Source organism: Saccoglossus kowalevskii, chromosome 22, assembly GCF_978046115.1.
Source record: "Saccoglossus kowalevskii chromosome 22, keSacKowa6.1, whole genome shotgun sequence".
Taxonomy (NCBI): Eukaryota; Metazoa; Hemichordata; class Enteropneusta; family Harrimaniidae; genus Saccoglossus; species Saccoglossus kowalevskii.
Genome location: NC_140662.1, coordinates 21,357,466 through 21,385,172, shown reverse-complemented (window position 1 = coordinate 21,385,172; position 27,707 = coordinate 21,357,466). Strand labels below are relative to the sequence as shown.

Sequence of the window (27,707 nt, the reverse complement as noted above, 5' to 3'; positions counted from 1 at the left end):
GCCGGAGTTTTGGGGTTTAGGTTAGAGTTGGTTTGAGGGTTTGGTTGTTTTGTAATTTTTCATGAATTATTCAATACCTCTTGACACAGAAATTATACTTCGGATACCTTATTATTTATATTCGCGATAATTATTCATGAGAAAATCTTAAAGCGTACGATTCATCGTTTGCTATTTTTGAAAGCCAACATGTATTTAGCATTGTGCACTTGTAATTTTCCCATTTTTGATTTTTTCAGTTTTAGAGTTTCTATTCCTGGTATGATTAGGAAACACTCACTCAAAAGGCTTGGGTATCGGATATAACGTCACACTTTTTGTCGGAGATGTCTCAGACCAAAAACTGTGGCATTATATTCGAACAATTTCTCGTGGTGTTTCACGTCAATAATTTAAATCGTATTTAGTGAGAGGGTGAAAACATAATCCTAATTGTATATCCGAAATCAAATGTATATCTAATTATAATAATATACATCGAACATTGTATATTGGCAAATGTAAATTATTGTCAGAAATTATTCAAACATTACGATTCGGATATGTGATTAAATATGCCACATGATGCAGTGGTCAAAACAGTGTTCAGATTGTTGTAAATACTTGGATATAATATTCCTTAAGATGTGTATCCAGTAAGATCATACTTTTAGGGACCATTTCTATAGTATGTATCACGATTCCATCATTGAAAAGTGACGAGAAACGGAAACCATAATGATGTGTTACAGTGTTCTCTTCTGAGCGTGAAAACGACCTGTATTGCTGTTTCTATTGCAACTGATTTTGGTCATTGATGAACGTTCCATTCCAAGTAATTGTCCTTGGAGGAAGTGAACACATTCAGAGTGGTTTCCCTTTTTTTCTGTTAAATCAAAATAAACCACCATCAAAATGTATTACTATTCTTGTGTTTGTGATTAATCTAGAGGGGCACTTATAATCCTATTTTGGCCGGAGTTTTGGGGGTTTAGGTTAGAGTTGGTTTTAGGGTTTGGTTGTTTTATAATTTTTCATGAATTATTCAATACCTCTTGACACAGAAACTATACTTCTGATACCTTATTATTTATATTCGCGATAATTATTCATGAGAAAATCTTAAAGCGTACGATTCATCGTTTGCTATTTATGAAAGCTAACACGTATTTAGCATTGTGCACTTGTAATTTTCCCATTATTGATTTTTTTTTTCAGTTTTAGAGTTTTTATTCCTGGTATGATTAAGAAACACTCACTCAAAAGGCTTGGGTATCGGATATAACGTCACACTTTTCGTCGGAGACTTCTCAGACCAAAAACTGTGGCATTATATTCGAACACTTTCTCGTGGTGTTTCACGTCAATCATTTAAATCGTATTCAGTGAGAGGGTGAAAACATAATCCTAATTGTATATATCCGAAATCAAATGTACATCTAATTAAAATAATATACATCGAACATTGTATATTGGCAAATGTAAATTATTGTCAGAAATTATTCAAACATTACGATTCGGATATGTGATTAAATATGCCACATGATGCAGTGGTCAAAACCGTGTTCAGATTGTTGTAAATACTTGGATATATTATTCCTTAAGATGTGTATCGAGAAAGATCATACTTTTAGGGATCATTTCTATAGTATGTATCACGATTCCATCACTGAAAAGTGACGAGAAACGCAATTCATAATGATGAGTTACAGTGTTCTCTTCTGAGCGTGAAAACGACATATATTGTTGATTCTATTGCAACTTATTTTGGTCATTGATGAACGTTCCATTCCAAGCAATTGTCCATGGAGGAAGTGAACACATTCAGAGTGGTTTCCCTTATTTTCTGTTAATTCAAAATAAACCACCATCGTAATGTCATACTATTCTGTTGTGTGTGATTAATCTGGAGGGACACTTTTAATCCTATTTTGGCCGGAGTTTTGGGGTTCAGGCTAGAGTTGGTTTTAGGGTTTGTTTGTTTTGTAATTTTTCATGAATTATTCAATACCTCTTGACACAGAAATTATACTTCTGTTACTTTATTATTTATATTCGCGATAATTATTCATGAGAAAATCTTAAAGCGTACGATTCATCGTTTGCTATTTATGAAAGCTAACACGTATTTAGCATTGTGCACTTGTAATTTTCCCATTATTGATTTTTTTCAGTTTTAGAGATTTTATTCCTGGTATGATTAAGAAACACTCACTCAAAGGGCTTGGGTATCGGATATAACGTCACACTTTTCGTCGGAGACTTCTCAGACCAAAAACTGTGGCATTATATTCGAACATTTTCTCGTGGTGTTTCACATCAATCATTTAAATCGTATTCAGTGAGAGGGTGAAAACATAATCCTATTTGTATATCCGAAATCAAATGTATATTTAATTATAATAATATACATCGAACATTGTATATTGGCAAATGTAAATTATTGTCAGAAATTATTCAAACATTACGATTCGGATATGTAATTAAATATGCCACACGATGCAGTGGTCAAAACCATGTTCAGATTGTTGTAAATACTTGGATATAATATTCCTTAAGATGTGTATTCAGTAAGATCATACTTTTAGGGATCATTTCTATAGTATGTATCACGATTCCATCACTGAAAAGTGACGAGAAACGCAAACCATAATGATGAGTTACAGTGTTCTCTTCTGAGCGTGAAAACGGCCGATATTGTTGTTTCTATTGCAACTGATGTTGGTCATTGATGAACGTTCCATTCCAAGCAATTGTCCATGGAGGAGGTGAACACATTCAGAGTGGTTTCCCTTTTTTTCTGTTAAATCAAAATAAACCATCATCATAATGTCATACTATTCTATTGTGTGTGATTAATCTGGAGGGGCACTTTTAATCCTATTTTGGCCGGAGTTTTGGGGTTCAGGCTAGAGTTGGTTTTAGGGTTTGTTTGTTTTGTAATTTTTCATGAATTATTCAATACATCTTGACACAGAAATTATACTTCTGTTACTTTATTATTTATATTCGCGATAATTATTCATGAGAAAATCTTAAAGCGTACGATTCATCGTTTGCTATTTATGAAAGCTAACACGTATTTAGCATTGTGCACTTGTAATTTTCCCATTATTGATTTTTTTCAGTTTTAGAGTTTTTATTCCTGGTAACGTCACACTTTTCGTCGGAGACTTCTCAGACCAAAAACTGTGGCATTGTATTCGAACACTTTCTCGTGGTGTTTCACGTCAATCATTTAAATCGTATTCAGTGAGAGGGTGAAAACATAATCCTAATTGTATATCCGAAATCAAATGTATATCTAATTATAATAATATACATCGAACATTGTATATTGGAAAATGTAAATTATTGTCAGAAATTATTCAAACATTACGATTCGGATATGTGATTAAATATGCCACACGATGCAGCGGTCAAAACCATGTTCAGATTGTTGTAAATACTTGGATATAATATTCCTTAAGATGTGTGTTCAGTAAGATCATACTTTTAGGGATCATTTCTATAGTATGTATCACGATTCCATCACTGAAAAGTGACGAGAAACGCAAACCATAATGATGAGTTACAGTGTTCTCTTCTGAGCGTGAAAACGACCTATATTGTTGTTTCTATTGCAACTGATGTTGGTCATTGATGAACGTTCCATTCCAAGCAATTGTCCATGGAGGAAGTGAACACATTCAGAGTGGTTTCCCTTTTTCTCTGTTAAATCAAAATAAACCACCATCATAATGTCATACTATTCTATTGTGTGTGATTAATCTGGAGGGGCACTTATAATCCTATTTTGGCCGGAGTTTTGGGGTTTAGGTTAGAGTTGGTTTTAGAGTTTGGTTGTTTTGTAATTTTTCATGAATTATTCAATACCTCTTGACACAGAAATTATACTTCTGATACTTTATTATTTATATTCGCGATAATTATTCATGAGAAAATCTTAAAGCGTACGATTCATCGTTTGCTATTTATGAAAGCTAACACGTATTTAGCACTGTGCACTTGTAATTTTCCCATTATTGATTTTTTCAATTTTAGAGTTTTTATTCCTCGTATGATTAGGAAACACTCACTCAAAAGGCTTGGGTATCGGATATAACGTCACACTTTTCGTCGGAGACTTCTCAGACCAAAAACTATGGCATTATATTTGAACACTTTCTCGTGGTGTTTCACGTCAATAATTTAAATCTTATTCAGTGAGAGGGTGAAAACATAATCCTATTTGTATATCCGAAATCAAATGTATATTTAATTATAGTAATATACATCGAACATTGTATATTGGCAAATGTAAATTATTGTCAGAAATTATTCAAACATTACGATTCGGATATGTAATTAAATATGCCACATGATGCAGTGGTCAAAACCGTGTTCAGATTGTTGTAAATACTTGGATATAATATTCCTTAAGATGTGTATCCAGTAAGATCACACTTTTAGGGATCATTTCTATAGTATGTATCACGATTCCATCACTGAAAAGTGACGAGAAACGCAAACCATAATGATGAGTTACAATGTTCTCTTCTGAGCGTGAAAACGACCTATATTGTTGTTTCTATTGCAACTGATGTTGGTCATTGATGAACGTTCCATTCCAAGCAAATTGTCCATGGAGGAAGTGAACACATTCAGAGTGGTTTCCCTTTTTTCTGTTAAATCAAAATAAACCACCATCATAATGTCATACTATTCTATTGTGTGTAATTAATCTGGAGGGGCACATTTAATCCTATTTTGGCCGGAGTTTTGGGGTTTTAGGTTAGAGTTGGTTTTAGGGTTTGGTTGTTTTGTAATTTTTCATGAATTATTCAATACCTCTTGACACAGAAATTATACTTCTGATACTTTATTATTTATATTCGCGATAATTATTCATGAGAAAATCTTAAAGCGTACGATTCATCGTTTGCTATTTATGAAAGCTAACACGTATTTAGCATTGTGCACTTGTAATTTTCCCATTATTGATTTTTTTTCAGTTTTAGAGTTTTTATTCCTGGTATGATTAAGAAACACTCACTCAAAAGGCTTGGGTATCGGATATAACGTCACACTTTTCGTCGGAGACTTCTCAGACCAAAAACTGTGGCATTATATTCGAACACTTTCTCGTGGTGTTTCACGTCAATCATTTAAATCGTATTCAGTGAGAGGGTTAAAACATAATCCTAATTGTATATCCGAAATCAAATGTATATCTAATTATAATAATATACATCGAACATTGTATATTGGCAAATGTAAATTATTGTCAGAAATTATTCAAACATTACGATTCGGTTATGTGATTAAATATGCCACACGATGCAGTGGTCAAAACCATGTTCAGATTGTTGTAAATACTTGGATATAATATTCCTTAAGATGTGTATTCAGCAAGATCATACTTTTAGGGATCACTTCTATAGTATGTATCACGATTCCATCACTGAAAAGTGACGAGAAACGCAAACCATAATGATGAGTTACAGTGTTCTCTTCTGAGCGTGAAAACGACCTATATTGTTGTTTCTATTGCAACTGATGTTGGTTATTGATGAACGTTCCATTCCAAGCAATTGTCCATGGAGGAAGTGAACACATTCAGAGTGGTTTCCCTTTTTTTCTGTTAAATCAAAATAAACCATCATCATAATGTCATACTATTCTATTGTGTGTGATTAATCTGGAGGGGCACTTATAATCCTATTTTGGCCGGAGTTTTGGGGTTCAGGCTAGAGTTGGTTTTAGGGTTTGGTTGTTTTGTAATTTTTCATGAATTATTCAATACGTCTTGACACAGAAATTATACTTCTGATACTTTATTATTTATATTGGCGATAATTATTCATGAGAAAATCTTAAAGCGTACGATTCATCGTTTGCTATTTATGAAAGCTAACACGTATTTAGCATTGTGCACTTGTAATTTTCCCATTATTTATTTTTTCAATTTTAGAGTTTTTATTCCTGTTATGATTAGGAAACACTCACTCAAAAGGCTTGGGTATCGGATATAACGTCACACTTTTCGTCGGAGACTTCTCAGACCAAAAACTATGGCATTATATTCGAACACTTTCTCGTGGTGTTTCACGTCAATAATTTAAATCGTATTCAGTGAGAGGGTGAAAACATAATCCTAATTGTATATATCCGAAATCAAATGTACATCTAATTAAAATAATATACATCGAACATTGTATATTGGCAATTGTAAATTATTGTCAGAAATTATTCAAACATTACGATTCGGATATGTAATTAAATATGCCACATGATGCAGTGGTCAAAACCGTGTTCAGATTGTTGTAAATACTTGGATATAATATTCCTTAAGATGTGTATCCAGTAAGATCATACTTTTAGGAATCATTTCTATAGTATGTATCACGATTCCGTCACTGAAAAGTGACGAGAAACGCAAACCATAATGATGAGTTACAATGTTCTCTTCTGAGCTTGAAAACGACCTATATTGTTGTTTCTATTGCAACTGATGTTGGTCATTGATGAACGTTCCATTCCAAGCAATTGTCCATGGAGGAAGTGAACACATTCAGAGTGGTTTCCCTTTTTTCTGTTAAATCAAAATAAACCACCATCATAATGTCATACTATTCTATTGTGTGTGATTAATCTGGAGGGGCACTTATAATCCTATTTTGGCCGGAGTTTTGGGGTTCAGGCTAGAGTTGGTTTTAGGGTTTGGTTGTTTTGTAATTTTTCATGAATTATTCAATACATCTTGACACAGAAATTATACTTCTGATACTTTATTATTTATATTGGCGATAATTATTCATGAGAAAATCTTAAAGCGTACGATTCATCGTTTGCTATTTATGAAAGCTAACACGTATTTAGCATTGTGCACTTGTAATTTTCCCATTATTTATTTTTTCAATTTTAGAGTTTTTATTCCTGTTATGATTAGGAAACACTCACTCAAAAGGCTTGGGTAGCGGATATAACGTCACACTTTTCGTCGGAGACTTCTCAGACCAAAAACTATGGCATTATATTCGAACACTTTCTCGTGGTGTTTCACGTCAATAATTTAAATCGTATTCAGTGAGAGGGTGAAAACATAATCCTAATTGTATATATCCGAAATCAAATGTACATCTAATTAAAATAATATACATCGAACATTGTATATTGGCAAATGTAAATTATTGTCAGAAATTATTCAAACATTACGATTCGGATATGTAATTAAATATGCCATATGATGCAGTGGTCAAAACCGTGTTCAGATTGTTGTAAATACTTGGATATAATATTCCTTAAGATGTGTATCCAGTAAGATCATACTTTTAGGGATCATTTCTATAGTATGTATCACGATTCCGTCACTGAAAAGTGACGAGAAACGCAAACCATAATGATGAGTTACAATGTTCTCTTCTGAGCGTGAAAACGACCTATATTGTTGTTTCTATTGCAACTGATGTTGGTCATTGATGAACGTTCCATTCCAAGCAATTGTCCATGGAGGAAGTGAACACATTCAGAGTGGTTTCCCTTTTTTTCTGTTAAATCAAAATAAACCACCATCATAATGTCATACTATTCTATTGTGTGTGATTAATCTGGAGGGGCACTTTTAATCCTATTTTGGCCGGAGTTTTGAGGTTTAGGTTAGAGTTGGTTTTAGGGTTTGGTTGTTTTGTAATTTTTCATGAATTATTCAATACCTCTTGACACAGAAATTATACTTCTGATACCCTATTATTTATATTCGCGATAATTATTCATGAGAAAATCTTAAAGCGTACGATTCATCGTTTGCTATTTATGAAAGCTAACACGTATTTAGCATTGTGCACTTGTAATTTTCCCATTATTGATTTTTTTTTTCAGTTTTAGAGTTTTTATTCCTGGTATGATTAAGAAACACTCACTCAAAAGGCTTGGGTATCGGATATAACGTCACACTTTTCGTCGGAGACTTCTCAGACCAAAAACTGTGGCATTATATTCGAACACTTTCTCGTGGTGTTTCACGTCAATCATTTAAATCGTATTCAGTGAGAGGGTGAAAACATAATCCTAATTGTATATCCGAAATCAAATGTATATCTAATTATAATAATATACATCGAACATTGTATATTGGCAAATGTAAATTATTGTCAGAAATTATTCAAACATTACGATTCGGATATGTGATTAAATATGCCACACGATGCAGTGGTCAAAACCATGTTCAGATTGTTGTAAATACTTGGATATAATATTCCTTAAGATGTGTATTCAGTAAGATCATACTTTTAGGGATCATTTCTATAGTATGTATCACGAGTCCATCACTGAAAAGTGACGAGAAACGCAAACCATAATGATGAGTTACAGTGTTCTCTTCTGAGCGTGAAAACGACCTATATTGTTGTTTCTATTGCAACTGATGTTGGTCATTGATGAACGTTCCATTCCAAGCCATTGTCCATGGAGGAAGTGAACACATTCAGAGTGGTTTCCCTTTTTTTCTGTTAAATCAAAATAAACCATCATCATAATGTCATACTATTCTATTGTGTGTGATTAATCTGGAGGGGCACTTATAATCCTATTTTGGCCGGAGTTTTGGGGTTCAGGCTAGAGTTGGTTTTAGGGTTTGGTTGTTTTGTAATTTTTCATGAATTATGCAATACCTCTTGACACAGAAATTATACTTCTGATACTTTATTATTTATATTCGCGATAATTATTCATGAGAAAATCTTAAAGCGTACGATTCATCGTTTGCTATTTATGAAAGCTAACACGTATTTAGCATTGTGCACTTGTAATTTTCCCATTATTTATTTTTTCAATTTTAGAGTTTTTTATCCTGTTATGATTAGGAAACACTCATTCAAAAGGCTTGGGTATCGGATATAACGTCACACTTTTCGTCGGAGACTTCTCAGACCAAAAACTATGGCATTATATTCGAACACTTTCTCGTGGTGTTTCACGTCAATAATTTAAATCGTATTCAGTGAGAGGGTGAAAACATAATCCTAATTGTATATATCCGAAATCAAATGTACATCTAATTAAAATAATATACATCGAACATTGTATATTGGCAAATGTAAATTATTGTCAGAAATTATTCAAACATTACGATTCGGATATGTAATTAAATATGCCACATGATGCAGTGGTCAAAACCGTGTTCAGATTGTTGTAAATACTTGGATATAATATTCCTTAAGATGTGTATCCAGTAAGATCACACTTTTAGGGATCATTTCTATAGTATGTATCACGATTCCATCACTGAAAAGTGACGAGAAACGCAAACCATAATGATGAGTTACAATGTTCTCTTCTGAGCGTGAGAACGACCTATATTGTTGTTTCTATTGCAACTGATGTTGGTCATTGATGAACGTTCCATTCCAAGCAATTGTCCATGGAGGAAGTGAACACATTCAGAGTGGTTTCCCTTTTTTTCTGTTAAATCAAAATAAACCACCATCATAATGTCATACTATTCTATTGTGTGTGATTAATCTGGAGGGGCACTTATAATCCTATTTTGGCCGGAGTTTTGGGGTTTTAGGTTAGAGTTGGTTTTAGGGTTTGGTTGTTTTGTAATTTTTCATGAATTATTCAATACCTCTTGACACAGAAATTATACTTCTGATACTTTATTATTTATATTCGCGATAATTATTCATGAGAAAATCTTAAAGCGTACGATTCATCGTTTGCTATTTATGAAAGCTAACACGTATTTAGCATTGTGCACTTGTAATTTTCCCATTATTGATTTTTTTTCAGTTTTAGAGTTTTTATTCCTGGTATGATTAGGAAACACTCACTCAAAAGGCTTGGGTATCGGATATAACGTCACACTTTTCGTCGGAGACTTCTCAGACCAAAAACTGTGGCATTATATTCGAACACTTTCTCGTGGTGTTTCACGTCGATCATTTAAATCGTATTCAGTGAGAGGGTGAAAACATAATCCTAATTGTATATATCCGAAATCAAATGTACATCTAATTAAAATAATATACATCGAACATTGTATATTGGCAAATGTAAATTATTGTCAGAAATTATTCAAACATTACGATTCGGATATGTAATTAAATATGCCATATGATGCAGTGGTCAAAACCGTGTTCAGATTGTTGTAAATACTTGGATATAATATTCCTTAAGATGTGTATCCAGTAAGATCATACTTTTAGGGATCATTTCTATAGTATGTATCACGATTCCGTCACTGAAAAGTGACGAGAAACGCAAACCATAATGATGAGTTACAATGTTCTCTTCTGAGCGTGAAAACGACCTATATTGTTGTTTCTATTGCAACTGATGTTGGTCATTGATGAACGTTCCATTCCAAGCAATTGTCCATGGAGGAAGTGAACACATTCAGAGTGGTTTCCCTTTTTTTCTGTTAAATCAAAATAAACCACCATCATAATGTCATACTATTCTATTGTGTGTGATTAATCTGGAGGGGCACTTTTAATCCTATTTTGGCCGGAGTTTTGAGGTTTAGGTTAGAGTTGGTTTTAGGGTTTGGTTGTTTTGTAATTTTTCATGAATTATTCAATACCTCTTGACACAGAAATTATACTTCTGATACCCTATTATTTATATTCGCGATAATTATTCATGAGAAAATCTTAAAGCGTACGATTCATCGTTTGCTATTTATGAAAGCTAACACGTATTTAGCATTGTGCACTTGTAATTTTCCCATAATTGATTTTTTTTTCAGTTTTAGAGTTTTTATTCCTGGTATGATTAAGAAACACTCACTCAAAAGGCTTGGGTATCGGATATAACGTCACACTTTTCGTCGGAGACTTCTCAGACCAAAAACTGTGGCATTATATTCGAACACTTTCTCGTGGTGTTTCACGTCAATCATTTAAATCGTATTCAGTGAGAGGGTGAAAACATAATCCTAATTGTATATCCGAAATCAAATGTATATCTAATTATAATAATATACATCGAACATTGTATATTGGCAAATGTAAATTATTGTCAGAAATTATTCAAACATTACGATTCGGATATGTGATTAAATATGCCACACGATGCAGTGGTCAAAACCATGTTCAGATTGTTGTAAATACTTGGATATAATATTCCTTAAGATGTGTATTCAGTAAGATCATACTTTTAGGGATCATTTCTATAGTATGTATCACGAGTCCATCACTGAAAAGTGACGAGAAACGGAAACCATAATGATGAGTTACAGTGTTCTCTTCTGAGCGTGAAAACGACCTATATTGTTGTTTCTATTGCAACTGATGTTGGTCATTGATGAACGTTCCATTCCAAGCCATTGTCCATGGAGGAAGTGAACACATTCAGAGTGGTTTCCCTTTTTTTCTGTTAAATCAAAATAAACCATCATCATAATGTCATACTATTCTATTGTGTGTGATTAATCTGGAGGGGCACTTATAATCCTATTTTGGCCGGAGTTTTGGGGTTCAGGCTAGAGTTGGTTTTAGGGTTTGGTTGTTTTGTAATTTTTCATGAATTATTCAATACCTCTTGACACAGAAATTATACTTCTGATACTTTATTATTTATATTCGCGATAATTATTCATGAGAAAATCTTAAAGCGTACGATTCATCGTTTGCTATTTATGAAAGCTAACACGTATTTAGCATTGTGCACTTGTAATTTTCCCATTATTTATTTTTTTCAATTTTAGAGTTTTTATTCCTGTTATGATTAGGAAACACTCACTCAAAAGGCTTGGGTATCGGATATAACGTCACACTTTTCGTCGGAGACTTCTCAGAGCAAAAACTATGGCATTATATTCGAACACTTTCTCGTGGTGTTTCACGTCAATAATTTAAATCGTATTCAGTGAGAGGGTGAAAACATAATCCTAATTGTATATATCCGAAATCAATTATACATCTAATTAAAATAATATACATCGAACATTGTATATTGGCAAATGTAAATTATTGTCAGAAATTATTCAAACATTACGATTCGGATATGTAATTAAATATGCCACATGATGCAGTGGTCAAAACCGTGTTCAGATTGTTGTAAATACTTGGATATAATATTCCTTAAGATGTGTATCCAGTAAGATCATACTTTTAGGGATCATTTCTATAGTATGTATCACGATTCCGTCACTGAAAAGTGACGAGAAACGCAAACCATAATGATGAGTTACAATGTTCTCTTCTGAGCGTGAAAACGACCTATATTGTTGTTTCTATTGCAACTGATGTTGGTCATTGATGAACGTTCCATTCCAAGCAATTGTCCATGGAGGAAGTGAACACATTCAGAGTGGTTTCCCTGTTTTTCTGTTAAATCAAAATAAACCACCATCATAATGTCATACTATTCTATTGTGTGTGATTAATCTGGAGGGGCACTTATAATCCTATTTTGGCCGGAGTTTTGAAGTTCAGGTTATAGTTGGTTTTAGGGTTTGGTTGTTTTGTAATTTTTCATGAGTTATGCAATACCTCTTGACACAGAAATTATACTTCTGATACTTTATTATTTATATTCGCGATAATTATTCATGAGAAAATCTTAAAGCGTACGATTCATCGTTTGCTATTTATGAAAGCTAACACGTATTAAGCATTGTGCACTTGTAATTTTCCCATTATTTATTTTTTCAATTTTAGAGTTTTTTATCCTGTTATGATTAGGAAACACTCATTCAAAAGGCTTGGGTATCGGATATAACGTCACACTTTTCGTCGGAGACTTCTCAGACCAAAAACTATGGCATTATATTCGAACACTTTCTCGTGGTGTTTCACGTCAATAATTTAAATCGTATTCAGTGAGAGGGTGAAAACATAATCCTAATTGTATATATCCGAAATCAAATGTACATCTAATTAAAATAATATACATCGAACATTGTATATTGGCAAATGTAAATTATTGTCAGAAATTATTCAAACATTACGATTCGGATATGTAATTAAATATGCCACATGATGCAGTGGTCAAAACCGTGTTCAGATTGTTGTAAATACTTGGATATAATATTCCTTAAGATGTGTATCCAGTAAGATCACACTTTTAGGGATCATTTCTATAGTATGTATCACGATTCCATCACTGAAAAGTGACGAGAAACGCAAACCATAATGATGAGTTACAATGTTCTCTTCTGAGCGTGAGAACGACCTATATTGTTGTTTCTATTGCAACTGATGTTGGTCATTGATGAACGTTCCATTCCAAGCAATTGTCCATGGAGGAAGTGAACACATTCAGAGTGGTTTCCCTTTTTTTCTGTTAAATCAAAATAAACCACCATCATAATGTCATACTATTCTATTGTGTGTGATTAATCTGGAGGGGCACTTATAATCCTATTTTGGCCGGAGTTTTGGGGTTTTAGGTTAGAGTTGGTTTTAGGGTTTGGTTGTTTTGTAATTTTTCATGAATTATTCAATACCTCTTGACACAGAAATTATACTTCTGATACTTTATTATTTATATTCGCGATAATTATTCATGAGAAAATCTTAAAGCGTACGATTCATCGTTTGCTATTTATGAAAGCTAACACGTATTTAGCATTGTGCACTTGTAATTTTCCCATTATTGATTTTTTTTCAGTTTTAGAGTTTTTATTCCTGGTATGATTAGGAAACACTCACTCAAAAGGCTTGGGTATCGGATATAACGTCACACTTTTCGTCGGAGACTTCTCAGACCAAAAACTGTGGCATTATATTCGAACACTTTCTCGTGGTGTTTCACGTCGATCATTTAAATCGTATTCAGTGAGAGGGTGAAAACATAATCCTAATTGTATATCCGAAATCAAATGTATATCTAATTATAATAATATACATCGAACATTGTATATTGGCAAATGTAAATTATTGTCAGAAATTATTCAAACATTACGATTCGGATATGTGATTAAATATGCCACACGATGCAGTGGTCAAAACCATGTTCAGATTGTTGTAAATACTTGGATATAATATTCCTTAAGATGTGTATTCAGTAAGATCCTACTTTTAGGGATCATTTCTATAGTATGTATCACGATTCCATCACTGAAAAGTGACGAGAAACGCAAACCATAATGATGAGTTACAATGTTCTCTTCTGAGCGTGAAAACGACCTATATTGTTGTTTCTATTGCAACTGATGTTGGTCATTGATGAACGTTCCTTTCCAAGCAATTGTCCATGGAGGAAGTGAACACATTCAGAGTGGTTTCCCTTTTTTTCTGTTAAATCAAAATAAACCACCATCATAATGTCATACTATTCTATTGTGTGTGATTAATCTGGAGGGGCACTTATAATCCTATTTTGGCCGGAGGTTTGGGGTTTAGGTTAGAGTTGCTTTTAGGGTTTGGTTGTTTTGTAATTTTTCATGAATTATTCAATACCTCGTGACACAGAAATTATACTTCTGATACCTTATTATTTATATTCTCGATAATTATTCATGAGAAAATCTTAAAGCGTACGATTCATCGTTTGCTATTTATGAAAGCTAACACGTATTTAGCATTGTGCACTTGTAATTTTCCCCTTATTGATTTTTTCAATTTTAGAGTTTTTATTCCTGTTATGATTAGGAAACACTCACTCAAAAGCCCTAGGTATCGGATATAACGTCACACTTTTCGTCGGAGACTTCTCAGACCAAAAACTGTGGCATTATATTCGAACACTTTCTCGTGGTGTTTCACGTCAATAATTTAAATCGTATTCAGTGAGAGGGTGAAAACATAATCCTAATTGTATATCCGAAATCAAATGTACATCTAATTATAATAATATACATCGAACATTGTATATTGGAAAATGTAAATTATTGTCAGAAATTATTCAAACATTACGATTCGGATATGTAATTAAATATGCCACATGATGCAGTGGTCAAAACGGTGTTCACATTGTTGTAAATACTTGGATATAATATTCCTTAAGATGTGTATCCAGTAAGATCACACTTTTAGGGATCATTTCTATAGTATGTATCACGATTCCATCACTGAAAAGTGACGAGAAACGCAAACCATAATGATGAGTTACAGTGTTCTCTTCTGAGCGTGAAAACGACCTATATTGTTGTTTCTATTGCAACTGGTATTGGTCATTGATGAACGTTCCATTCCAAGCAATTGTCCATGGAGGAAGTGAACACATTCAGAGTGGTTTCCCTTTTTTTTGTTAAATCAAAATAAACCACCATCATAATGTCATACTATTCTATTGTGTGTGATTAATCTGGAGGGGCACTTATAATCCTATTTTGGCCGGAGTTTTGGGGTTTAGGTTAGAGTTGCTTTTAGGGTTTGGTTGTTTTGTAATTTTTCATGAATTATTCAATACCTCGTGACACAGAAATTATACTTCTGATACCTTATTATTTATATTCTCGATAATTATTCATGAGAAAATCTTAAAGCGTACGATTCATTGTTTGCTATTTATGAAAACTAACACGTATTTAGCATTGTGCACTTGTAATTTTCCCCTTATTGATTTTTTCAATTTTAGAGTTTTTATTCCTGTTATGATTAGGAAACACTCACTCAAAAGGCCTAGGTATCGGATATAACGTCACACTTTTCGTCGGAGACTTCTCAGACCAAAAACTGTGGCATTATATTCGAACACTTTCTCGTGGTGTTTCACGTCAATAATTAAAATCGTATTCAGTGAGAGGGTGAAAACATAATCCTAATTGTATATCCGAAATCAAAATGTACATCTAATTAAAATAATATACATCGAACATTGTATATTGGCAAATGTAAATTATTGTCAGAAATTATTCAAACATTACGATTCGGATATGTAATTAAATATGCCACATGACGCAGTGGTCAAAACCGTGTTCAGATTGTTGTAAATACTTGGATATAATATTCCTTAAGATGTGTATCCAGTAAAATCATACTTTTAAGGGATTATTTCTATAGTATGTATCACGATTCCATCACTGAAAAGTGACGAGAAACGCAAACCATAATGATGAGTTACAGTGTTCTCTTCTGAGCGTGAAAACGACCTATATTGTTGTTTCTATTGCAACTGGTATTGGTCATTGATGAACGTTCCATTCCAAGCAATTGTCCATGGATGAAGTGAACACATTCAGAGTGGTTTCCCTTTTTTTTGTTAAATCAAAATAAACCACCATCATAATGTCATACTATTCTATTGTGTGTGATTAATCTGGAGGGGCACTTTTAATCCTATTTTGGCCGGAGTTTTGGGGTTTAGGTTAGAGTTGGTTTTAGGGTTTGGTTGTTTTGTAATTTTTCATTAATTATTCAATACCTCTTGACACAGAAATTATACTTCTGATACCTTATTATTTATATTCGCGATAATTATTCATGAGAAAATCTTAAAGCGTACGATTCATCGTTTGCTATTTATGAAAGCTAACACGTATTTGTAATTTACCCATTTTAAAATTTTTCAATTTTAGAGTTTTTATTCCTGTTATGATTAGGAAACACTTACTCAAAAGGCTTGGGCGTCGGATATAACGTCACACTTTTCGTCGGTGACTTCTCAGACCAAAAACTGTGGCATTATATTCGAACACTTTCTCCTGGTGTTTCACGACAATAATTTAAATCGTATTCAGTGAGAGGGAGAAAACATAATCCTAATTGTATTTTCGAAATCAAATGTATATTTAATTATAATAATATACTCTATCGAACATTGTATATTGGCAAATGTAAATTATTGTCAGAAATTATTCAAACATTACGATTGGCAATTGTGATTAAATATGCCACATGATGCAGTGGTCAAAACCATGTTCAGATTGTTGTAAATACTTGTATATAATATTCCTTAAGATGTGTATCCAGTAAGATCATACTTTTAGGGATCATTTCTATAGTATGTATCACGATTCCATCACTGAAAAGTGACGATAAACGCAAACCGTAATGATGAGTTACAGTGTTCTCTTCTGAGCGTGAAAACGACCTATATTGTTGTTTCTATTGCAACTGAAGTTGGTCATTGATGAACGTTCCATTCCAAGCAATTGTCCATGGAGGAAGTGAACACATTCAGAGTGGTTTGCCTTTTTTTCAGTTAAATCAAAATAAACCACCATCATAATGTCATACTATTCTATTGTGTGTGATTAATCTGGAGGGGCACTTATAATCCTATTTTGGCCGGAGTTTTGGGGTTTAGGTTAGAGTTGCTTTTAGGGTTTGGTTGTTTTGTAATTTTTCATGAATTATTCAATACCTCGTGACACAGAAATTATACTTCTGATACCTTATTATTTATATTCTCGATAATTATTCATGAGAAAATCTTAAAGCGTACGATTCATTGTTTGCTATTTATGAAAACTAACACGTATTTAGCATTGTGCACTTGTAATTTTCCCCTTATTGATTTTTTCAATTTTAGAGTTTTTATTCCTGTTATGATTAGGAAACACTCACTCAAAAGGCCTAGGTATCGGATATAACGTCACACTTTTCGTCGGAGACTTCTCAGACCAAAAACTGTGGCATTATATTCGAACACTTTCTCGTGGTGTTTCACGTCAATAATTAAAATCGTATTCAGTGAGAGGGTGAAAACATAATCCTAATTGTATATCCGAAATCAAAATGTACATCTAATTAAAATAATATACATCGAACATTGTATATTGGCAAATGTAAATTATTGTCAGAAATTATTCAAACATTACGATTCGGATATGTAATTAAATATGCCACATGATGCAGTGGTCAAAACCGTGTTCAGATTGTTGTAAATACTTGGATATAATATTCCTTAAGATGTGTATCCAGTAAAATCATACTTTTAGGGATTATTTCTATAGTATGTATCACGATTCCATCACTGAAAAGTGACGAGAAACGCAAACCATAATGATGAGTTACAGTGTTTTCTTCTGAGCGTGAAAACGACCTATATTGTTGTTTCTATTGCAACTGGTATTGGTCATTGATGAACGTTCCATTCCAAGCAATTGTCCATGGATGAAGTGAACACATTCAGAGTGGTTTCCCTTTTTTTTTGTTAAATCAAAATAAACCACCATCATAATGTCATACTATTCTATTGTGTGTGATTAATCTGGAGGGGCACTGTTAATCCTATTTTGGCCGGAGTTTTGGGGTTTAGGTTAGAGTTGGTTTTAGGGTTTGGTTGTTTTGTAATTTTTCATTAATTATTCAATACCTCTTGACACAGAAATTATACTTCTGATACCTTATTATTTATATTCGCGATAATTATTCATGAGAAAATCTTAAAGCGTACGATTCATCGTTTGCTATTTATGAAAGCTAACACGTATTTGTAATTTACCCATTTTAAAATTTTTCAATTTTAGAGTTTTTATTCCTGTTATGATTAGGAAACACTTACTCAAAAGGCTTGGGCGTCGGATATAACGTCACACTTTTCGTCGGTGACTTCTCAGACCAAAAACTGTGGCATTATATTCGAACACTTTCTCCTGGTGTTTCACGTCAATAATTTAAATCGTATTCAGTGAGAGGGAGAAAACATAATCCTAATTGTATTTTCGAAATCAAATGTATATTTAATTATAATAATATACTCTATCGAACATTGTATATTGGCAAATGTAAATTATTGTCAGAAATTATTCAAACATTACGATTGGCAATTGTGATTAAATATGCCACATGATGCAGTGGTCAAAACCATGTTCAGATTGTTGTAAATACTTGTATATAATATTCCTTAAGATGTGTATCCAGTAAGATCATACTTTTAGGGATCATTTCTATAGTATGTATCACGATTCCATCACTGAAAAGTGACGATAAACGCAAACCATAATGATGAGTTACAGTGTTCTCTTCTGAGCGTGAAAACGACCTATATTGTTGTTTCTATTGCAACTGAAGTTGGTCATTGATGAACGTTCCATTCCAAGCAATTGTCCATGGAGGAAGTGAACACATTCAGAGTGGTTTGCCTTTTTTTCTGTTAAATCAAAATAAACCACCATCATAATGTCATACTATTCTATTGTGTGTGATTAATCTGGAGGGGCACTTATAATCCTATTTTGGCCGGAGTTTTGGGGTTTAGGTTAGAGTTGGTTTTAGTGTTTTGTTGTTTTGTAATTTTTCATGAATTATTCAATACCTCTTGACACAGATATTATACTTCTGATACCTTATTATTTATATTCGCGATAATTATTCATGAGAAAATCTTAAAGCGTACGATTCATCGTTTGCTATTTTTGAAAGCTAACACGTATTTAGCATTGTGCACTTGTAATTTTCCCATTACTGATTTTTTCAGTTTTAGAGTTTTTATTCATGGTATGATTAGGAAACACTCACTCAAAAGGCTTGGGTATCGGATATGACGTCACACTTTTCGTCGGAGACTTCTCAGACCAAAAAATGTGGCATTATATTCGAACACTTTCTCCTGGTGTTTCACGTCAATAATTTAAATCGTATTCAGTGAGAGGATTAAAACATAATCCTTATTGTATATTCGAAATCAAATGTATATCTAATTATAATAGTATACATCGAACATTGTATATTGGCAAATGTAAATTATTGTCAGAAATTATTCAAACATTACGATTCGGATATGTAATTAAATATGCCACATGATGCGGTGATCAAAACCATGTTCAGATTGTTGTAAATACTTGGATATATAATTCCTTAAGATGTGTATCCAGTAAGATCATACTTTTAGGGATCATTTCTATAGTATGTATGACGATTCCATCACTGAAAAGTGACGAGAAACGCAAATCATAATGATGAGTTACAGTGTTCTCTTCTGAGTGTGAAAACGACATATATTGCTGTTTCTATTGCAACTGATGTTGGTCATTGATGAACGTTCCATTCCAAGCAATTGTACATGGAGGAAGTGAACACATTCACAGTGGTTTCCCTTTTTTCTGTTAAATCAAAATAAACCACCATCATAATGTCATACTATTCTATTGTGTGTGATTAATCTGGAGGGGCACTGTTAATCCTATTTTGGCCGGAGTTTTGGGGTTTAGGTTAGAGTTGGTTTTAGGGTTTGGTTGTTTTGTAATTTTTCATGAATTATTCAATACCTCTTGACACAGAAATTATACTTCTGATACCCTATTATTTATATTCGCGATAATTATTCATGAGAAAATCTTAAAGCGTACGATTCATCGTTTGCTATTTATGAAAGCTAACACGTATTTGTAATTTACCCATTTTAAAATTTTTCAATTTTAGAGTTTTTATTCCTGTTATGATTAGGAAACACTTACTCAAAAGGCTTGGGCGTCGGATATAACGTCACACTTTTCGTCGGTGACTTCTCAGACCAAAAACTGTGGCATTATATTCGAACACTTTCTCCTGGTGTTTCACGACAATAATTTAAATCGTATTCAGTGAGAGGGAGAAAACATAATCCTAATTGTATTTTCGAAATCAAATGTATATTTAATTATAATAATATACTCTATCGAACATTGTATATTGGCAAATGTAAATTATTGTCAGAAATTATTCAAACATTACGATTGGCAATTGTGATTAAATATGCCACATGATGCAGTGGTCAAAACCATGTTCAGATTGTTGTAAATACTTGTATATAATATTCCTTAAGATGTGTATCCAGTAAGATCATACTTTTAGGGATCATTTCTATAGTATGTATCACGATTCCATCACTGAAAAGTGACGATAAACGCAAACCGTAATGATGAGTTACAGTGTTCTCTTCTGAGCGTGAAAACGACCTATATTGTTGTTTCTATTGCAACTGAAGTTGGTCATTGATGAACGTTCCATTCCAAGCAATTGTCCATGGAGGAAGTGAACACATTCAGAGTGGTTTGCCTTTTTTTCAGTTAAATCAAAATAAACCACCATCATAATGTCATACTATTCTATTGTGTGTGATTAATCTGGAGGGGCACTTATAATCCTATTTTGGCCGGAGTTTTGGGGTTTAGGTTAGAGTTGCTTTTAGGGTTTGGTTGTTTTGTAATTTTTCATGAATTATTCAATACCTCGTGACACAGAAATTATACTTCTGATACCTTATTATTTATATTCTCGATAATTATTCATGAGAAAATCTTAAAGCGTACGATTCATTGTTTGCTATTTATGAAAACTAACACGTATTTAGCATTGTGCACTTGTAATTTTCCCCTTATTGATTTTTTCAATTTTAGAGTTTTTATTCCTGTTATGATTAGGAAACACTCACTCAAAAGGCCTAGGTATCGGATATAACGTCACACTTTTCGTCGGAGACTTCTCAGACCAAAAACTGTGGCATTATATTCGAACACTTTCTCGTGGTGTTTCACGTCAATAATTAAAATCGTATTCAGTGAGAGGGTGAAAACATAATCCTAATTGTATATCCGAAATCAAAATGTACATCTAATTAAAATAATATACATCGAACATTGTATATTGGCAAATGTAAATTATTGTCAGAAATTATTCAAACATTACGATTCGGATATGTAATTAAATATGCCACATGATGCAGTGGTCAAAACCGTGTTCAGATTGTTGTAAATACTTGGATATAATATTCCTTAAGATGTGTATCCAGTAAAATCATACTTTTAGGGATTATTTCTATAGTATGTATCACGATTCCATCACTGAAAAGTGACGAGAAACGCAAACCATAATGATGAGTTACAGTGTTTTCTTCTGAGCGTGAAAACGACCTATATTGTTGTTTCTATTGCAACTGGTATTGGTCATTGATGAACGTTCCATTCCAAGCAATTGTCCATGGATGAAGTGAACACATTCAGAGTGGTTTCCCTTTTTTTTTGTTAAATCAAAATAAACCACCATCATAATGTCATACTATTCTATTGTGTGTGATTAATCTGGAGGGGCACTGTTAATCCTATTTTGGCCGGAGTTTTGGGGTTTAGGTTAGAGTTGGTTTTAGGGTTTGGTTGTTTTGTAATTTTTCATTAATTATTCAATACCTCTTGACACAGAAATTATACTTCTGATACCTTATTATTTATATTCGCGATAATTATTCATGAGAAAATCTTAAAGCGTACGATTCATCGTTTGCTATTTATGAAAGCTAACACGTATTTGTAATTTACCCATTTTAAAATTTTTCAATTTTAGAGTTTTTATTCCTGTTATGATTAGGAAACACTTACTCAAAAGGCTTGGGCGTCGGATATAACGTCACACTTTTCGTCGGTGACTTCTCAGACCAAAAACTGTGGCATTATATTCGAACACTTTCTCCTGGTGTTTCACGTCAATAATTTAAATCGTATTCAGTGAGAGGGAGAAAACATAATCCTAATTGTATTTTCGAAATCAAATGTATATTTAATTATAATAATATACTCTATCGAACATTGTATATTGGCAAATGTAAATTATTGTCAGAAATTATTCAAACATTACGATTGGCAATTGTGATTAAATATGCCACATGATGCAGTGGTCAAAACCATGTTCAGATTGTTGTAAATACTTGTATATAATATTCCTTAAGATGTGTATCCAGTAAGATCATACTTTTAGGGATCATTTCTATAGTATGTATCACGATTCCATCACTGAAAAGTGACGATAAACGCAAACCATAATGATGAGTTACAGTGTTCTCTTCTGAGCGTGAAAACGACCTATATTGTTGTTTCTATTGCAACTGAAGTTGGTCATTGATGAACGTTCCATTCCAAGCAATTGTCCATGGAGGAAGTGAACACATTCAGAGTGGTTTGCCTTTTTTTCTGTTAAATCAAAATAAACCACCATCATAATGTCATACTATTCTATTGTGTGTGATTAATCTGGAGGGGCACTTATAATCCTATTTTGGCCGGAGTTTTGGGGTTTAGGTTAGAGTTGGTTTTAGTGTTTTGTTGTTTTGTAATTTTTCATGAATTATTCAATACCTCTTGACACAGATATTATACTTCTGATACCTTATTATTTATATTCGCGATAATTATTCATGAGAAAATCTTAAAGCGTACGATTCATCGTTTGCTATTTTTGAAAGCTAACACGTATTTAGCATTGTGCACTTGTAATTTTCCCATTACTGATTTTTTCAGTTTTAGAGTTTTTATTCATGGTATGATTAGGAAACACTCACTCAAAAGGCTTGGGTATCGGATATGACGTCACACTTTTCGTCGGAGACTTCTCAGACCAAAAAATGTGGCATTATATTCGAACACTTTCTCCTGGTGTTTCACGTCAATAATTTAAATCGTATTCAGTGAGAGGATTAAAACATAATCCTTATTGTATATTCGAAATCAAATGTATATCTAATTATAATAGTATACATCGAACATTGTATATTGGCAAATGTAAATTATTGTCAGAAATTATTCAAACATTACGATTCGGATATGTAATTAAATATGCCACATGATGCGGTGATCAAAACCATGTTCAGATTGTTGTAAATACTTGGATATATAATTCCTTAAGATGTGTATCCAGTAAGATCATACTTTTAGGGATCATTTCTATAGTATGTATGACGATTCCATCACTGAAAAGTGACGAGAAACGCAAATCATAATGATGAGTTACAGTGTTCTCTTCTGAGTGTGAAAACGACATATATTGCTGTTTCTATTGCAACTGATGTTGGTCATTGATGAACGTTCCATTCCAAGCAATTGTACATGGAGGAAGTGAACACATTCACAGTGGTTTCCCTTTTTTCTGTTAAATCAAAATAAACCACCATCATAATGTCATACTATTCTATTGTGTGTGATTAATCTGGAGGGGCACTGTTAATCCTATTTTGGCCGGAGTTTTGGGGTTTAGGTTAGAGTTGGTTTTAGGGTTTGGTTGTTTTGTAATTTTTCATGAATTATTCAATACCTCTTGACACAGAAATTATACTTCTGATACCCTATTATTTATATTCGCGATAATTATTCATGAGAAAATCTTAAAGCGTACGATTCATCGTTTGCTATTTATGAAAGCTAACACGTATTTGTAATTTACCCATTTTAAAATTTTTCAATTTTAGAGTTTTTATTCCTGTTATGATTAGGAAACACTTACTCAAAAGGCTTGGGCGTCGGATATAACGTCACACTTTTCGTCGGTGACTTCTCAGACCAAAAACTGTGGCATTATATTCGAACACTTTCTCCTGGTGTTTCACGACAATAATTTAAATCGTATTCAGTGAGAGGGAGAAAACATAATCCTAATTGTATTTTCGAAATCAAATGTATATTTAATTATAATAATATACTCTATCGAACATTGTATATTGGCAAATGTAAATTATTGTCAGAAATTATTCAAACATTACGATTGGAATTGTGATTAAATATGCCACATGATGCAGTGGTCAAAACCATGTTCAGATTGTTGTAAATACTTGTATATAATATTCCTTAAGATGTGTATCCAGTAAGATCATACTTTTAGGGATCATTTCTATAGTATGTATCACGATTCCATCACTGAAAAGTGACGATAAACGCAAACCGTAATGATGAGTTACAGTGTTCTCTTCTGAGCGTGAAAACGACCTATATTGTTGTTTCTATTGCAACTGAAGTTGGTCATTGATGAACGTTCCATTCCAAGCAATTGTCCATGGAGGAAGTGAACACATTCAGAGTGGTTTGCCTTTTTTTCAGTTAAATCAAAATAAACCACCATCATAATGTCATACTATTCTATTGTGTGTGATTAATCTGGAGGGGCACTTATAATCCTATTTTGGCCGGAGTTTTGGGGTTTAGGTTAGAGTTGCTTTTAGGGTTTGGTTGTTTTGTAATTTTTCATGAATTATTCAATACCTCGTGACACAGAAATTATACTTCTGATACCTTATTATTTATATTCTCGATAATTATTCATGAGAAAATCTTAAAGCGTACGATTCATTGTTTGCTATTTATGAAAACTAACACGTATTTAGCATTGTGCACTTGTAATTTTCCCCTTATTGATTTTTTCAATTTTAGAGTTTTTATTCCTGTTATGATTAGGAAACACTCACTCAAAAGGCCTAGGTATCGGATATAACGTCACACTTTTCGTCGGAGACTTCTCAGACCAAAAACTGTGGCATTATATTCGAACACTTTCTCGTGGTGTTTCACGTCAATAATTAAAATCGTATTCAGTGAGAGGGTGAAAACATAATCCTAATTGTATATCCGAAATCAAAATGTACATCTAATTAAAATAATATACATCGAACATTGTATATTGGCAAATGTAAATTATTGTCAGAAATTATTCAAACATTACGATTCGGATATGTAATTAAATATGCCACATGATGCAGTGGTCAAAACCGTGTTCAGATTGTTGTAAATACTTGGATATAATATTCCTTAAGATGTGTATCCAGTAAAATCATACTTTTAGGGATTATTTCTATAGTATGTATCACGATTCCATCACTGAAAAGTGACGAGAAACGCAAACCATAATGATGAGTTACAGTGTTTTCTTCTGAGCGTGAAAACGACCTATATTGTTGTTTCTATTGCAACTGGTATTGGTCATTGATGAACGTTCCATTCCAAGCAATTGTCCATGGATGAAGTGAACACATTCAGAGTGGTTTCCCTTTTTTTTTGTTAAATCAAAATAAACCACCATCATAATGTCATACTATTCTATTGTGTGTGATTAATCTGGAGGGGCACTGTTAATCCTATTTTGGCCGGAGTTTTGGGGTTTAGGTTAGAGTTGGTTTTAGGGTTTGGTTGTTTTGTAATTTTTCATTAATTATTCAATACCTCTTGACACAGAAATTATACTTCTGATACCTTATTATTTATATTCGCGATAATTATTCATGAGAAAATCTTAAAGCGTACGATTCATCGTTTGCTATTTATGAAAGCTAACACGTATTTGTAATTTACCCATTTTAAAATTTTTCAATTTTAGAGTTTTTATTCCTGTTATGATTAGGAAACACTTACTCAAAAGGCTTGGGCGTCGGATATAACGTCACACTTTTCGTCGGTGACTTCTCAGACCAAAAACTGTGGCATTATATTCGAACACTTTCTCCTGGTGTTTCACGTCAATAATTTAAATCGTATTCAGTGAGAGGGAGAAAACATAATCCTAATTGTATTTTCGAAATCAAATGTATATTTAATTATAATAATATACTCTATCGAACATTGTATATTGGCAAATGTAAATTATTGTCAGAAATTATTCAAACATTACGATTGGCAATTGTGATTAAATATGCCACATGATGCAGTGGTCAAAACCATGTTCAGATTGTTGTAAATACTTGTATATAATATTCCTTAAGATGTGTATCCAGTAAGATCATACTTTTAGGGATCATTTCTATTGTATGTATCACGATTCCATCACTGAAAAGTGACGAGAAACGCAAACCATAATGATGAGTTACAGTGTTCTCTTCTGAGCGTGAAAACGACCTATATTGTTGTTTCTATTGCAACTGAAGTTGGTCATTGATGAACGTTCCATTCCAAGCAATTGTCCATGGAGGAAGTGAACACATTCAGAGTGGTTTGCCTTTTTTTCTGTTAAATCAAAATAAACCACCATCATAATGTCATACTATTCTATTGTGTGTGATTAATCTGGAGGGGCACTTATAATCCTATTTTGGCCGGAGTTTTGGGGTTTAGGTTAGAGTTGGTTTTAGTGTTTTGTTGTTTTGTAATTTTTCATGAATTATTCAATACCTCTTGACACAGATATTATACTTCTGATACCTTATTATTTATATTCGCGATAATTATTCATGAGAAAATCTTAAAGCGTACGATTCATCGTTTGCTATTTTTGAAAGCTAACACGTATTTAGCATTGTGCACTTGTAATTTTCCCATTACTGATTTTTTCAGTTTTAGAGTTTTTATTCATGGTATGATTAGGAAACACTCACTCAAAAGGCTTGGGTATCGGATATGACGTCACACTTTTCGTCGGAGACTTCTCAGACCAAAAAATGTGGCATTATATTCGAACACTTTCTCCTGGTGTTTCACGTCAATAATTTAAATCGTATTCAGTGAGAGGATTAAAACATAATCCTTATTGTATATTCGAAATCAAATGTATATCTAATTATAATAGTATACATCGAACATTGTATATTGGCAAATGTAAATTATTGTCAGAAATTATTCAAACATTACGATTCGGATATGTAATTAAATATGCCACATGATGCGGTGATCAAAACCATGTTCAGATTGTTGTAAATACTTGGATATATAATTCCTTAAGATGTGTATCCAGTAAGATCATACTTTTAGGGATCATTTCTATAGTATGTATCACGAGAAACGCAAACCATAATGATGAGTTACAGTGTTCTCTTCTGAACGTAAAGACGACCTCTATTGTTGTTTTATTGCAACTGATATTGGTCATTGATGAACGTTCCATTCCAAGTAATTGTGCATGGAGGAAGTGAACACATTCAGAGTGGTTTCCCTTTTTTCTGTTAAATTATAATAAACCACCATCATAATGTCATACTATTCTATTGTGTGTGATTAATCTGGAGGGGCACTTATAACCCTATTTCGGCTGGAGTTTTAGGGTTGAGGTATGAGTTGGTTTTAGGGTTTGGTTGTTTTGTAATTTTTCATGTATAATTCAATACCTCTTGACACTGAATTGATTCTTCTGATACATGATTATTAATTTTCGCGATAATAATTCATGAGATGTATCTTAAAGCGTGCGATACAT

At 32.9% G+C, this 27,707-nt stretch overlaps 28 non-coding genes and 1 pseudogene across 28 annotated transcripts; all 29 read left to right on the top strand.

Moving 5' to 3' along the window:
• The first annotated feature begins 637 nt into the window (after positions 1 to 637).
• Positions 638 to 853, top strand: LOC144364101 (small nucleolar RNA U3). Its single transcript, XR_013422833.2, has one exon. It is a non-coding gene; the product is annotated as a small nucleolar RNA U3 (small nucleolar RNA).
• Positions 854 to 1,597: 744 nt separating this feature from the next.
• On the top strand, positions 1,598 to 1,813 carry LOC144364100 (small nucleolar RNA U3). Its single transcript, XR_013422832.2, has one exon. It is a non-coding gene; the product is annotated as a small nucleolar RNA U3 (small nucleolar RNA).
• A 738-nt stretch (positions 1,814 to 2,551) lies between these two features.
• LOC144364096 (small nucleolar RNA U3) lies at positions 2,552 to 2,767 on the top strand. The gene has a single exon (XR_013422829.2). It is a non-coding gene; the product is annotated as a small nucleolar RNA U3 (small nucleolar RNA).
• A 695-nt stretch (positions 2,768 to 3,462) lies between these two features.
• LOC144364108 (small nucleolar RNA U3) lies at positions 3,463 to 3,678 on the top strand. The gene has a single exon (XR_013422839.2). It is a non-coding gene; the product is annotated as a small nucleolar RNA U3 (small nucleolar RNA).
• Positions 3,679 to 4,415: 737 nt separating this feature from the next.
• Positions 4,416 to 4,632, top strand: LOC144364107 (small nucleolar RNA U3). Its single transcript, XR_013422838.2, has one exon. It is a non-coding gene; the product is annotated as a small nucleolar RNA U3 (small nucleolar RNA).
• A 739-nt stretch (positions 4,633 to 5,371) lies between these two features.
• Positions 5,372 to 5,587, top strand: LOC144364102 (small nucleolar RNA U3). The gene has a single exon (XR_013422834.2). It is a non-coding gene; the product is annotated as a small nucleolar RNA U3 (small nucleolar RNA).
• Positions 5,588 to 6,326: 739 nt separating this feature from the next.
• On the top strand, positions 6,327 to 6,542 carry LOC146729181 (small nucleolar RNA U3). The gene has a single exon (XR_014928586.1). It is a non-coding gene; the product is annotated as a small nucleolar RNA U3 (small nucleolar RNA).
• Positions 6,543 to 7,280: 738 nt separating this feature from the next.
• Positions 7,281 to 7,496, top strand: LOC144343643 (small nucleolar RNA U3). Its single transcript, XR_013419018.2, has one exon. It is a non-coding gene; the product is annotated as a small nucleolar RNA U3 (small nucleolar RNA).
• A 741-nt stretch (positions 7,497 to 8,237) lies between these two features.
• Positions 8,238 to 8,453, top strand: LOC144343616 (small nucleolar RNA U3). The gene has a single exon (XR_013418994.2). It is a non-coding gene; the product is annotated as a small nucleolar RNA U3 (small nucleolar RNA).
• Positions 8,454 to 9,192: 739 nt separating this feature from the next.
• On the top strand, positions 9,193 to 9,408 carry LOC144343637 (small nucleolar RNA U3). The gene has a single exon (XR_013419012.2). It is a non-coding gene; the product is annotated as a small nucleolar RNA U3 (small nucleolar RNA).
• Positions 9,409 to 10,150: 742 nt separating this feature from the next.
• Positions 10,151 to 10,366, top strand: LOC144343618 (small nucleolar RNA U3). Its single transcript, XR_013418996.2, has one exon. It is a non-coding gene; the product is annotated as a small nucleolar RNA U3 (small nucleolar RNA).
• A 740-nt stretch (positions 10,367 to 11,106) lies between these two features.
• On the top strand, positions 11,107 to 11,322 carry LOC144343636 (small nucleolar RNA U3). The gene has a single exon (XR_013419020.2). It is a non-coding gene; the product is annotated as a small nucleolar RNA U3 (small nucleolar RNA).
• Positions 11,323 to 12,062: 740 nt separating this feature from the next.
• On the top strand, positions 12,063 to 12,278 carry LOC146729180 (small nucleolar RNA U3). Its single transcript, XR_014928567.1, has one exon. It is a non-coding gene; the product is annotated as a small nucleolar RNA U3 (small nucleolar RNA).
• A 739-nt stretch (positions 12,279 to 13,017) lies between these two features.
• LOC146729179 (small nucleolar RNA U3) lies at positions 13,018 to 13,233 on the top strand. Its single transcript, XR_014928590.1, has one exon. It is a non-coding gene; the product is annotated as a small nucleolar RNA U3 (small nucleolar RNA).
• A 740-nt stretch (positions 13,234 to 13,973) lies between these two features.
• LOC144343613 (small nucleolar RNA U3) lies at positions 13,974 to 14,189 on the top strand. Its single transcript, XR_013418991.2, has one exon. It is a non-coding gene; the product is annotated as a small nucleolar RNA U3 (small nucleolar RNA).
• A 737-nt stretch (positions 14,190 to 14,926) lies between these two features.
• On the top strand, positions 14,927 to 15,142 carry LOC144343635 (small nucleolar RNA U3). The gene has a single exon (XR_013419010.2). It is a non-coding gene; the product is annotated as a small nucleolar RNA U3 (small nucleolar RNA).
• Positions 15,143 to 15,879: 737 nt separating this feature from the next.
• Positions 15,880 to 16,096, top strand: LOC146729178 (small nucleolar RNA U3). Its single transcript, XR_014928598.1, has one exon. It is a non-coding gene; the product is annotated as a small nucleolar RNA U3 (small nucleolar RNA).
• A 725-nt stretch (positions 16,097 to 16,821) lies between these two features.
• Positions 16,822 to 17,037, top strand: LOC146729177 (small nucleolar RNA U3). Its single transcript, XR_014928576.1, has one exon. It is a non-coding gene; the product is annotated as a small nucleolar RNA U3 (small nucleolar RNA).
• A 738-nt stretch (positions 17,038 to 17,775) lies between these two features.
• Positions 17,776 to 17,991, top strand: LOC146729176 (small nucleolar RNA U3). Its single transcript, XR_014928596.1, has one exon. It is a non-coding gene; the product is annotated as a small nucleolar RNA U3 (small nucleolar RNA).
• Positions 17,992 to 18,717: 726 nt separating this feature from the next.
• LOC146729175 (small nucleolar RNA U3) lies at positions 18,718 to 18,933 on the top strand. The gene has a single exon (XR_014928569.1). It is a non-coding gene; the product is annotated as a small nucleolar RNA U3 (small nucleolar RNA).
• Positions 18,934 to 19,670: 737 nt separating this feature from the next.
• LOC146729174 (small nucleolar RNA U3) lies at positions 19,671 to 19,886 on the top strand. The gene has a single exon (XR_014928603.1). It is a non-coding gene; the product is annotated as a small nucleolar RNA U3 (small nucleolar RNA).
• Positions 19,887 to 20,611: 725 nt separating this feature from the next.
• Positions 20,612 to 20,827, top strand: LOC144343645 (small nucleolar RNA U3). The gene has a single exon (XR_013419019.2). It is a non-coding gene; the product is annotated as a small nucleolar RNA U3 (small nucleolar RNA).
• Positions 20,828 to 21,565: 738 nt separating this feature from the next.
• On the top strand, positions 21,566 to 21,781 carry LOC146729173 (small nucleolar RNA U3). The gene has a single exon (XR_014928595.1). It is a non-coding gene; the product is annotated as a small nucleolar RNA U3 (small nucleolar RNA).
• Positions 21,782 to 22,507: 726 nt separating this feature from the next.
• Positions 22,508 to 22,723, top strand: LOC144343630 (small nucleolar RNA U3). Its single transcript, XR_013419007.2, has one exon. It is a non-coding gene; the product is annotated as a small nucleolar RNA U3 (small nucleolar RNA).
• Positions 22,724 to 23,460: 737 nt separating this feature from the next.
• On the top strand, positions 23,461 to 23,676 carry LOC146729172 (small nucleolar RNA U3). The gene has a single exon (XR_014928601.1). It is a non-coding gene; the product is annotated as a small nucleolar RNA U3 (small nucleolar RNA).
• A 724-nt stretch (positions 23,677 to 24,400) lies between these two features.
• LOC146729171 (small nucleolar RNA U3) lies at positions 24,401 to 24,616 on the top strand. Its single transcript, XR_014928575.1, has one exon. It is a non-coding gene; the product is annotated as a small nucleolar RNA U3 (small nucleolar RNA).
• Positions 24,617 to 25,354: 738 nt separating this feature from the next.
• Positions 25,355 to 25,570, top strand: LOC146729170 (small nucleolar RNA U3). The gene has a single exon (XR_014928594.1). It is a non-coding gene; the product is annotated as a small nucleolar RNA U3 (small nucleolar RNA).
• A 726-nt stretch (positions 25,571 to 26,296) lies between these two features.
• LOC146729169 (small nucleolar RNA U3) lies at positions 26,297 to 26,512 on the top strand. Its single transcript, XR_014928591.1, has one exon. It is a non-coding gene; the product is annotated as a small nucleolar RNA U3 (small nucleolar RNA).
• A 737-nt stretch (positions 26,513 to 27,249) lies between these two features.
• Positions 27,250 to 27,442, top strand: LOC146729168 (small nucleolar RNA U3; annotated as a pseudogene).
• The last annotated feature ends 265 nt before the right edge of the window (positions 27,443 to 27,707 follow it).